At 38.6% G+C, this 11988-nt stretch overlaps 1 protein-coding gene across 2 annotated transcripts in view; it reads right to left on the bottom strand.

Annotated features, from left to right (window-relative positions):
- slc45a4a (solute carrier family 45 member 4a) overlaps nucleotides 1-7209 on the bottom strand; it is a 50055-nt gene extending 42846 nt beyond the window's left edge. Inside the window, exons 1-2 of one of the 2 annotated variants that reach the window (XM_029442710.1) lie at nucleotides 7074-7209; nucleotides 5648-5724 (exon numbers count right to left, since the gene is read on the bottom strand). The gene's annotated coding sequence lies outside the window, so the exon portion shown is untranslated. Of the gene's footprint in view, nucleotides 1-5647; nucleotides 5725-5913; nucleotides 5933-7073 lie in introns of those variants that run through there. The other variant, XM_029442711.1, reaches the window with a different exon arrangement.
- Between the last annotated feature and the right edge of the window lie 4779 nt (nucleotides 7210-11988).

Raw genomic sequence — 11988 nt, 5'->3', positions numbered from 1 at the left:
TAATAAATTATATTAATTGTCAAAATCCCTGTTGATTATATTTATTATATATTAATTTGATACAGAAATACAGCAATCTTAATATTATTATAATATATAAATTATTATCGCAGTGACATTTATGGTGCTCAAGCTTGGCATTGGCAACGCTTCCACCACAGAGAAATGTGCCATTGTCAAGCTGGTGAAAACAACCCCCCCCCCCTCCCCATCAATACTAATAAAACTTGTTTTGAGTTTCTAGTTAAGTTTCAAGTTTTGTTTTGATCCTCTTCTTACATGTTGTTTCTCTGTCAGAGCAGGACAGGAATGAGGAGTGGCTTTGGCTATGAAGCATAACCTAACTGTGTCCAAACATCTCATCAAACCTGCAGGTTCAAAGCTGCACACAAACAGTGTCTGGTTGGAAATGAGCAACATGTCAGTAGCTACTGTATGAGTCAGCAGGGTCTATGTCATACTTAACCCTAAACAAGACTTATAGTGTTCTCACCAAACGCAAAGTAAATTCTTTGCCCAGTGCGATTACATACAAAGTCAATGTAAAGACGCAAATAGATGCAAATTTGTGCTGGGGATTCAAATATGCAAACAAAGTGAGCAATTTGTGTAATGAGGTGTCACAAAAGTCTATCAGCGTTGAGGTTTTCCTGACATCCTGACATTGTTGAACAACAACTGGAGGAATTCATCTTTAATACTGGTGAGTTTATATAATTTTAAAGTAACACAGTATGTGTCACAGTCTTGGTTTCTGTTTCCTGTTTTATTTTGAAATGTTCCCTTCCCCTTGTGTCATGTCTGATATTACTTCCTGCCCTTGTGTTTTCTGCCTTTCTCCCCAGGTGTGTCTCGTTCCCTTCATTAGGTTCCTCCTGTGTATTTGCCTTTCTCTCACAGCTGTGTCTCGTTCCCTCATTTAGTGTCTGTGTATATATTCCTGTCTGTCTCAGTCTTCTTTGTGGGATTGTTATTCATGTTATGTGCTCTGCTCGGCCTGTTCGTGCTCTGCTCGGCCTGTTCGTGCTCTGCTCGGCCTGTTCGTGCTCTGCTCGGCCTGTTCGTGCTCTGCTCGGCCTGTTCGTGCTCTGCTCGGCCTGTTCGTGCTCTGCTCGGCCTGTTCGTGCTCTGCTCGGCCTGTTCGTGCTCTGCTCGGCCTGTTCGTGCTCTGCTCGGCCTGTTCGTGCTCTGCTCGGCCTGTTCGTGCTCTGCCCGGCCTGTTCGTGCTCTGCCCGGCCTGTTCGTGCTCTGCCCGGCCTGTTCGTGCTCTGCCCGGCCTGTTCGTGCTCTGCCCGGCCTGTTCGTGCTCTGCCCGGCCTGCTCGTGCTCTGCGCGGCCTGTTCGTGTTCTGCTCGTCCCCTGATTGGTTTGTGTTTTGTTACTTTGTATTTCTGTATGTTTATTAGCTTTTGTCAATAAAGCTTTCTTATGGTTAAAATCATCATCTGCGTCCTGCAATTGGGTCCTCACCTTCACTGAACCTTGACAGTATGTAAATATATATGTACATGAATGCAATTGTATTCCTAAATTATATAACATTTGAGTGTTCATGGAGCAGCTAAAATGTTAGCATAGCCCCCTGATCGATCCGAGCTCCAATCACAAAACGAGCATTTTAAAAGTTGTTTGCTTGTCGTCTTACAGACCGACCTGACAGAAGACTTTTTACAAATTGGCATCATGATGTAGTTATTTTCAGCACCCTGCACTTTCCTATAACATTATTCCAACAATGGTTTCATCTGCAGCATCCACAAAATGATTTTATGATCAAAGCTGGCATCATGCAGGCTGTGGTGACCAAAAACTTCACCAACACACCAAGAAAATAACTTTCTGAGAACATTTCCATAAACATCCAGAAAACTACATGGTGCTTGAAGACAAAGTACAAAAACAGTCCAAATATCACATTACAAAACAACATGGGCCCCACAAACACAAGATTAAACCATTTGGTGGAGCATTTAATCCAAAGTGCTTTATGAGTGTGAACATTTTTATATTTGGGAGGCCGCAATAAAACTTGTCACTCTGTCTGGATCCCACTGAGTAACAAAACAACTACATAACAAGACAAACTGTTTCTCTTCCACAGAGTACAGGACAGAAACAAATGTTTCACAAGCACAGAACTGCTTTAGACAAATAACATCGTTGTTCCAGTATGTATAGTCCATTAATGTTTATTTACCTTATGTTATATGTCACTGAGCTCTATAACATTTTGTCCATTAGTTTGAGTGCAGGATTAGTAACAGTGTTAATGTTACTGGCACACAGACAACTGATGTCTGTCTGTCTGTATAGCTCCTTTCAGATGATAAAGTAGTAAATACTCTAGAGGTGAAACAATCAGTTAATTAGAAACTATTTTTTATAGTTAACTGAATCTATAAGTAATTTTTAATCAAAAATGGCAACACAAAAAAAGTACTGGTTTCAGTCCCTCAAATTTGAATATTTTCTGGTTTTCTGTGATACTAAACTGAATATCTTTAGATTTTGAAGTTTTCAAGCAAAACAGGTCATTTGAAGAGGTCATCTATGGCATTTCGTTGGTCAACATAATTGAGAGTCATATGTTGACATCGAAAACAATATTACAAATGTTCTTACATATGAAGTGTGTGTGTGTGTGTGTGTGTGTGTGTGTGTGTGTGTGTGTGTGTGTGTGTGTGTGTGTGTGTGTGTGTGTGTGTGTGTGTGTGTGTGTGTGTGTGTGTGTGTGTGTGTGTGTGTGTGTGTGTGTGTGTGTGTGTGTGTGGTGATGGCCTAGTGGTACGCCTTCCAAACAAAACACTAGAAGGTCGGGAGTTCAATAACAGGCTGCCACCATTGTACCCCTGAGCAAGGTACTTAAACCTGAGTTGCTCCAGGGAGACTGTCCCTGTACTTAGTTCAATGTAAGTCGCTCTGGATAAGAGCGTCTGCTAAATGTCCTGTAATGTAATGTCCAATTTATCATTGGACAGGATGAGTCAGTGAAGATGGGAACAGTGATTGGACAAAACCCAAAGAGATGCCTTTAAGAGAGAAGTTTAATTATTTGATTTAAGACTACTTTCTACCGCAGGATAAAGTCACTTTTGGGTGTGAGAAAACGTTAATGACTGAAAAATTGGCTCAAAGTGCAAAAGTTTCATAAAAGCTCACTGGTGCAGTATTAAAATTAACCACAGGCCAAACCGCTCCAAAGTGTTGTAAGGCCAAATTTGTTCATGCTTTTCACGCTCTCTGAACTCATCTGTGCTCATCTGACCTTTACTACAACAGCAATGATTATAGGAGCTCTGCCGAGACATCAGGATGCTGGTCCAAATCTCCAAATGGCATAGTGGGACCTTTAACAAGGCAGTCAAATGTACTGCTCCTTTAATAATAAGTATTTATATTTGCATTGTTTTTAAAGAGGTTCCATTTGTCATAGAGTTAAATCCCCATTTTTTTTTTCTGAGCACTTTCTGAGGACTTCTTTATTCTTGACGTTAAAAACTGTAGTGTTCTGAAATGCACAGGTGATAACGTGAACATAATCTGTCTCAAAAGTTTAATGCATCTTTCCACATAGACGGCGTTCTTGTGACCCTAAGTTATGACATAAAAACCACTTGGACAAACGAACTACAGAATTGAAGAGGCTTCTGGGTGCAACATTAGAGCTCAAGCCAAAAAGGGAAACAAGATACAAATAAGAAAGACAGGAGAAGAAAGAAACAGTCAGAACATAAGACAGAGTGGAGGAGAGCTGACAGGAGTGCAAGCAAACAAAGTGGAAAGTCTCTATTCTTAGAAGACGTTTTGTGTCATTGACCGCCTCTCTGGCTACAGAGAGCATCTGTGTGTGTCCTCTAACTTAAAGCCAGGGCTAAATACAGTACAGACATCTGATATTAACTTTAATAACAGTCCTCCACCACTAGAAAAACAACAACAAACTATGCATGAAGTGTAGCCTATAGTCTCCACACAAACAGACAAAACTACCTGAAGATTTACAACCACACGCACACATCTATTAAACTACCGATTAATCAAACCGTAACATCTACTTTCTGTTTATCCTACACATTAATGTGAGTCTTTTTCCCTCAGCTGTTGAATGATGTGTCTCCAAACATCACAACAGCATTTATAGCTGCAACAACTGTGTGCGTGTGTGTATGTCTCTCAGATCTGGTAGAGATAAGGGGGGCTATGGATATAAGTGAGCACGCATAAACACGCATGAACACGCAGTTTTGCTCTCTGATCAGAGGTGGCAAAACAATCTCTCTCTCTGGTTGTCTTAACTTCACACCAGAAGGAAGTGGGTTATCTACACACAGAATCAGCTGCTGTGTGTGTGTGTGTGTGTGTGTGTGTGTGTGTGTGTGTGTGTCTGTGTGTGTGTGTGTGTGTGTGTCTGTGTGTGTGTGTGTGTGTGTGTGGAAGGGAAAGTGTTAGGTGGGCAGTATTACTTAAATAAAATGTTGCATTTTTTGGTCTTCACTTCAACTGTTTGCCAAATTTTAAGCCCGGCTCAGCTTTTGTCGCAACTCAATGTGACATCATCCGGCAAGATCAGCATTAGCCAATCAAATGCGTGCAAGAGCTCATTACTTTCCATGGTATATTTTGGAGATTCATTTTGCATTGTGGCCTTTATTGGACAACTCTGCCAGTAGAGAGTGAGTGAAAACTTAAACCGGGGACGTGGAGGTTGCATGATAAGTGTCTAATATCTCTTTACAGCAGGATACCTTCTTGTTTAATAAGGAACCTGCAGGCTCCCACTGAGACTATCAAGCTTCATCGTGTGGCGTGGAAACCATTGAACAAACACATCTGGAGTCAGTGAGAATACTGGTGTTGGCTCATAGCACAGTATTCAACATGTTCAAAATATTTGTATGTTGGCATAAGATCAAAAGCCTTTCTCTGTGAATGTATGCAAAAAGTGGTGTGTGTGCGCTGTTTGCACAACATCTGTGCAAGTGTACATTTAAGTTTATGAGTGTGTGTGTGTGTGTGTGTGTGTGTGTGTGTGTGTGTGTGTGTGTGTGTGTGTGTGTGTGTGTGTGTGTGTGTGTGTGTATGTTCTCATGTGATTGTCTGCACATGACCAGTCTGGTTTGGCTACTTTTCGTCGTTGGTAATAACCTGATTCTGACTCAGCACTAGTTGATAGTCAGCAAACATTTCATCAAGAGGAAGTCGAATGCTTTCACTTCAACTGAACCTGCCGGTCTCACGCGTGCAATCTGAAACTCAGACTGCATCGCAACATGTCGAAAGCTAGGGGCTGGCATAAAGAGACAGATTTTTAAGGAAGAAGTGTGAACAGCATGAAAATGTTTGTGCATGCAAATCCTGTCTATCGAAACCAAGACCGCGACCAGATCACCACTGCACATCTATTCCGAAATGTTCTGCTCATGCTGGTTGTGATTTATCAGCAGAATAGAAACAGATTAGACTTGAAAGAAAATGGAGGAAGAACATGTGTTGGCCATTTACATCTCTCTTTGGGACCTTTGTTTTGTTTTTCTGCAGATTTACTCAAGCAAAGAGCAAAAAGAAAAAGACATATGGAGGACTTTAAAGTACATCATACAAAATAAATGGGTGCTACCCCCTTTGTGTTTGAGCATGCAAGACTCACCAAAAGGCCTTAAAAGCTTCATAAATGTCGTTGAGACGTTTTGGTCCAGGCTGCAATTTTAAGCTCTGCAGTCGTACCTGAACACAAACAAAAACAAAGAGTTAAGACTCAGCAAATCGGCACAGACACTCACAGTAAGTCATATTACACTGTACATTAGATCAATACAGCATGCGACACCACAGCAAATACGCTCTTATGCACACAAGCATGAAAATAAAATCAGTAGCTGCCAATAAACCATAACACACACAAGCCAGCAAAACCTTAACGCAAAGTCTCCCTCCCTTCACTCTGCCTTTGCACCAGTAGTTTAACGAGCTGCAGCTGTCCAAGACAGATATATTTCAATGAAATTGTACGCTCAATGACAGAAATGTGTGTAAAATCCTTCAAACATATCTGATAGAAACAGTAGATAAATAGTATCAAATGGATGTACATAAAAGAAAAGGTCCTTTATGGTAAATAAAACACAACTTATAAATGTTTTCTGACAGCAAAAGGGTGGAGGAGCTCTGTTGTGTCATTTAAATCGACTGCAACAAACTTTTATTAGATTCTTTATTAGACTATTTTCTGGATAAATGAATTAATCTTGTTATGTTTGATTAATAGCCAAAACCCCAAATATATTCAATTTAAAATCACAAAAGACTAAGAAAATCCGCAAATATTCACATTTGAGAAGATAGAACCAGAGATGGTTTAAGTAATTTTAATAAGAAACTACTTTAACGATTAATTGATTTATTACATCTTTGTTGACTAATCTTTTTTCTAGTCTATAACGCAGGCTGTTGGCACCAACACCCTCAACTGTTGGCATGTAAACGCACCAACAGCCACTGACAATGAAAACATAGATGAATAGTTCATTACAAAAGCAGGAAAGTCCTCTTATTTTCTTTGTTATTTAATGACAAGCACAGAATCCAAACATACCAGTAGCTCTTTTGTTTTGATCACACACAGTCACAGGTGTGTAAGTCACCACCATAAACTGCTCCTTCCTGGTTATTACAAAATCTGCACTGAAGGATATTAAGCTTATTCTACTATCTGCAACACTGAGCCTCTTCTGTTTTTTTTTTACATTTTTAACCTGCTTTAAATTTAAACACCATTTAGAAATACTAATTATAAACTCTTTATAATCCCAGCAACCTAATTATGCAACCTGACCTGTGCCAGGCTGTCTGCACCTCCAGCCTCTCCTCTCTTTTTGTTTTTGACACAGGCCTACACTAACTACTGTAAATGCCTCCCCTCAACCTCCTCCTCCTCCTGCTCTCTCTCCCTCTCTCTCTCTCTGCAGCAGCAACCTGAGATGCTGTGTATTACGCCTGCCGGAGCCGACCAACCTCGGCAACAAAATGTTTATTACCCGTCCCCTCTCGCCTGTTTTGACCGACACCGAGCTCACCTCGCCGGGTCGTGTCAGCAGCTGGTTCCGTGTTTATGTCCGCTGAGCTGTCGGACAGTCGCTCGGCTCTGCGGCAGCTTGGTTGCATAGGTTGTCCGCTACTCCTGCAACCGACGCCAGAGCTTTAAATACGCCTTTAAAGGAATATCTGTCGGAAGAAGAGACGTAACGATGGCATCCGTCGACGTCACGGCTAATCTGCATAAAGGGGCGGGGCCACGGTGGTGAAGCGGAGAGGTTGACATTTTAAAGGTGAATACCGTAAAAAAATGTCTGTTACAGAAAGTCACAAAGGACGTTTACTTAACTACCATTCTTTTGGTAGCCTACTTGTACTTACTTTGTAACTTTGTAATATCATGTGCAATCTTATTTGTTATTACTTTTTCAATGAAATAATATCAAATATAATAATAATCCCTAAAGGAAATGCTTATACCACAAATTCCTTAAACATTACAACACCATAAGAATATAAAATACAATAGAGTAATACATATAAAGTGTATAAGAAGTAATACTAACACCTGTGTAAAATAGAATAGCATTTAAAGTAAAATATATAAAATAAAATATAAAAAATATTACAACATTGCTTTTCTATTTTGGTTTACTTATTTTACTAAATGTATCTTACTTTTATTGTTATTCTATTAGGTACTGGTGTTAGTTTGACTTCGTATACACTTCATATCTGTCTATATATCTATCTATTTCAGAAGGAAATGTTGAATATATTAGTTGCTTTTCAGATTCAAAACCATTAACCATACACAAGAAGTACAACCATAAACAACAAAGTGCAGTCTGAATGAATTACATTAAAATGTAACAAACAAAAACACCAACAAACAAAAACAAATAAAACATCACACAACGCAGAAGCAAGACAACATGTTCTTTTGTGTGTGCATATGAATATGTATAGGTAAGAGAGTGTGTTTGCAATGATGATAACAAAGATTGCAACAACAACATGATAATAAAAACAACAATAATTGTGATAATTAAGATTAAAATGTGCTCCCTCTCCACCGCCTACAACAGTGAAGCGCTGCACACATGTTAATGCATCACTGTTGAATGCATGACATTTATCTATAATGTTAGAGTAATATTGTGTTTATAGGGTGATATTGCTTTTAACATTAGTTAATGATCTGATCTTTTTAAACAACCTTGTTAAAACAGTTGAAGCGGTAACCCCTCCCTTAACAAACAAACAAACTCAAATAACAAATATTTAAATGTACTTATTTGGAACTTGGGAGAAGTAGTGCTGCATACTAGTAAAATATGTATATTATTTTCAGATCAGTAAACAAAGTCACATGAATGTATTCATGTTCTGTCTTTCTTTCTTTTTTCTTTACCTTTCATATCAGCCTTTCATCTCAAGACCAAGACTTGGACAGATTTACCCTCTCTAGGGAGCCCTATGCTTCTTTCACTTTCTGTGAAATTTGTGCATATAAATTAGAAAGAGTTGTAGTTTGTGGTAACTTAAACAAGCACGCAGAAGGGGCCTCAACATTATATAACAATGCCCCCCCCCCCCCCCAACTATCATTTCAGTTTATACTTTGCTTTTATTGTGCATACTTTATTGCCAAATAAATGTGTAACTGGTCAAGTTAGGGTCTGGGGACTCAGTTTGCTCACAACTTGCTTTCCCCCATGCTTAACTAAACAGAAGAAGCTCATGTTGCAGTTTGGACAGTATAATAAGCTTAAATTCCTTCATCCACCCTTGGATGGAAAATACCCAACACAAAGCCACAAAATAACGAAAAGATGTCAAACAGAGATTTTAGCGATGCCTTAAAGAGTATTTTCATTATCTATTATTCTATCTAGGACCGAAAACGCTGCGAGACAAACTGCATTGGTCGACATTAAGACAAATATTGAATAACAGTATAATCCTTTATTGACATAACACTTTGTCATTTTGTCTTTCTAAAAGATAAAAGTGTGCACTAGCTGCTACAGTGCATATGAAGTTTGGAAGTACTTATTTTTTCCTTTGTACTGCAGAGCACTGTGCCTCTGTTGACAAGAGTTACTGTTTCAACACTTTAAGTTGCAGCACAAACAGCAATTGTGTTTTTGTTTTTTCTCTTAAATGTAGCTTTTGCTTCCTGTAAGTAAACATTAATGGATTAAAAGGAAACTGATTAAAAGCAGCAACTTATCTTCCGCTGCAGCTGAGGCATGAGTGGACCTGCATGGTGAGAGATTAACAGCTTCTTATGGCTTTATGTAACACAACAATGTCCAGCACGCACATACACATGAACTTACACATTTACATGAATAAAACTGCACATAACTGCACATAACTGCACATCCACACTCACAGTATTTGAGGAATTGTAAGGGAGTCTCAGTAAAAACACCTTGACTTGCTACACAGGCAGGTCAGAGGTCATTCACAGTGTAGCAACCCTGCAGGGAATCACTGTTTTGCTCAGGGACAGCTGAGCAGGGTGGACCCAGTCTGTTCTAGATGTGTTTGTACTTCTTATCACTCTGCTAGGTGCAGCCCCAGCAGGGGAAGCAGGAGTCTGAAATGATTCATTAAAATTAGTCCAGAAAATGTCTCATTCCTGATTAATTGGAAACTTATTGTTTGTCTTTTTATAAATACAAATAGCAAATGTATTCTGTTTTATTTAATGCTTTGCTTTGTCATATATGAATAATACATTTGGGTTTTGGACTCAAGATGTCACCATGGCCTCTTTTATTAAATAATAATGCGCAATTATCACTATTTTCTAACATTTTATAGACAAAATAATTGGCAGATTGATTATGTTACAACCGGCTTGCGTGCTGCAAAGAAGGAAGGGTATACAGACCAAACTTAGCAATAACTATTTTAAATGTATTAAAGTATGTTATAAATGATAATTACAATGAGGTGTGGAAGTCAGAATCAGTGGTGTATGAATGCAGCGATTAATATACGCAGACGTCAGTTTACAAAGGCAACGCAACAAAGTAACAATCGCAAAAAAGTAACAATCAGCCTGGTGAAGAGGGAAGATGCACTGCATTGGTGCACTCCACCCACACACACACACACACACACACACACACACACACACACACACACACACACACACACACAGCCCTGTTATATTGATATTGTGGGTTCTGATCTGTGAAACTGAACTTCTATCAACTCTCATCAGAAACCTTTAACTTCTCTTGGCATCAAACAGCACCATCTTCTGATGAACTCTGGAAAGTGCAGAAACATGAGTTTCAACTATAAATCAACTAGAGAAATTTGCATACAGCATGTAGCTCGGGGTTGGGCACAATAATAGTTGGGCACACGCATGTCACAAAACTTTGACATGAGCTTGTTAAGTGATAAAAGGTTGCATAGAGTGGTATTGACTTCATAAAGTGCAGCGTATTTGCTTATGATGAGCTTTCCTCACCAGTTACAATGTTTCTTCTAGTATTTGTTCCCAGTTTTATTTGAATAATTTTTAGCGAGGTTACATTTTCCAGAAAAAAAGTCAGAGAATCGTCTGAAAAGTGACTCCCAACACCTCCGCGACCTCCAGGTTGGGATCCATGGGCACAGAGAGAACATCTGAACTTGCTCTGGTTGAAAATAAAGACAAACTGAAGACCGTCCTTATAAAATGTGCATTTATTTGTTCATGGTTTGTTAAACATTAGAAAATCTTGTATGCAGTTTCATATGAAATCTTATAAAAAGTCAGTGAAGACAATATTCATACATCAATGGTTGAGTTTGCATTGTTATATTGTTTAGTTTACAAAATTATTGTGTTTTATGTTGACATTTGGCAGTTATATACAGTGTATAAAACATAAGTTTAACCTTTGAATGAACCTCAGGTTATATCAACCAAAATGATCCCACTCTTAAATATATACATGTTGTTAAACAGGAAAAAGAACCCGTTGTGAATCTACTTCTTTAATCTGATTGTTCAATAGTCCCAGAAGGTTTTGGAGAGAAATAAGGGGGTAGAAACCTTCAGTCTGTTCTTTTTCACTAAGTTAATAATAATAACTAGTTATAAATTCCATATAAAATGCAAAGAACTCAGATGTCTAGTTTACATTTTAACATTTGAGTGGCAATTTATACCCCGGCCTTTTGACTTAAAATGAAAAATAAATATTTTAATATGCATAGCATGTATTTTATAGCCAGGAATTTTGACTTGACATTTAGCTCTTCTGTCAGTCTGTATATAAAACTGTTTTCCTTTACTCGTTAAAAGCAAAATAGCACAGGTAAAACTCATCTAGTAGGGAAATAAATAGAGAAGAATGTAGCAACTTTGTCTAACAATGAGGTCAGTATTTGATAAAGAAATACAACAAGAACCAAATACTGTAGAGTTGGTCCTTATTTTGTGTGTTTTTATCAGATTCCAGTTGTCGCAGGTCTAAACTTGTTTCTCTTTAGCCACACTGAAACATACTGTGTATGTCGCTGTATCACATCTCAGAGTTTGAGTCCAGCTCCCAACTTTGTATCATCTTTCATCATATTTCCCATCACTCTTCGCCACCGTACATTGTCAATTAAAGCATAACCTCCATCAAAATGAACCTTTTCTTTCCCACGTGATGGTGAAATCTCCAAGTTTTATTTTCAGAGTAGTTAGACTCCTTTGAGCTGTAGAAACTCACCTCAAAGACACAGTTGGAGGTGAAGCTCAGTCACACAATGTTCCCACATAATACCAGTCGGATCAGTCACACAATGTTCCCACATAATACTAGTCGGATCAATCACACAATGTTCCCACATAATACTAGTCGGATCAAACTCCATATAAAAACAGATTACAGCATTAAATAAAGCAAAGTTTGACAATACATAAACCTTCAGTAAAGTGAGGCACTTTATTTA

This window comes from Cottoperca gobio, chromosome 11 (assembly GCF_900634415.1).
Source record: "Cottoperca gobio chromosome 11, fCotGob3.1, whole genome shotgun sequence".
Lineage (NCBI taxonomy): Eukaryota > Metazoa > Chordata > Actinopteri > Perciformes > Bovichtidae > Cottoperca > Cottoperca gobio.
This window is presented reverse-complemented; position numbering and strand designations above follow the sequence as displayed.